Here is a 292-nt window from a genome sequence, read left to right as displayed (position 1 = left end):
AAGGAGTGGTTGAACATGAAAAGCAGGTGGCTCCCAAAAGCCCAGACTTTTATTATCAGTTGCCTCAATTGGGTTTTGGAGGGGTTTTTAATATGAAATATTGGCTGACAGCAATCGTACTCTGAGGGTATCCAACATTGATGGTTGTCCAGCCAAATCGCCATCCGAGTAATTAACCTAGTTAATGAGCTAGCCAGTTCTAGCAGCTCTGAACTAGCCCCTGTGGCGTAAAGGAGTCCTGGTGGGATAGTGTTGGACTGCTAGCCTCAAGGCCAGCAGTCGAAACCACCAG

Source organism: Echinops telfairi, unplaced genomic scaffold (assembly GCF_000313985.2).
Source record: "Echinops telfairi isolate 266 unplaced genomic scaffold, ASM31398v2 ScPeMD7_655;HRSCAF=1070, whole genome shotgun sequence".
NCBI classification, from domain to species: Eukaryota; Metazoa; Chordata; class Mammalia; order Afrosoricida; family Tenrecidae; genus Echinops; species Echinops telfairi.
The sequence above is the reverse complement of the archived record's forward strand: the minus strand, read 5'-3'. Positions refer to the sequence as shown.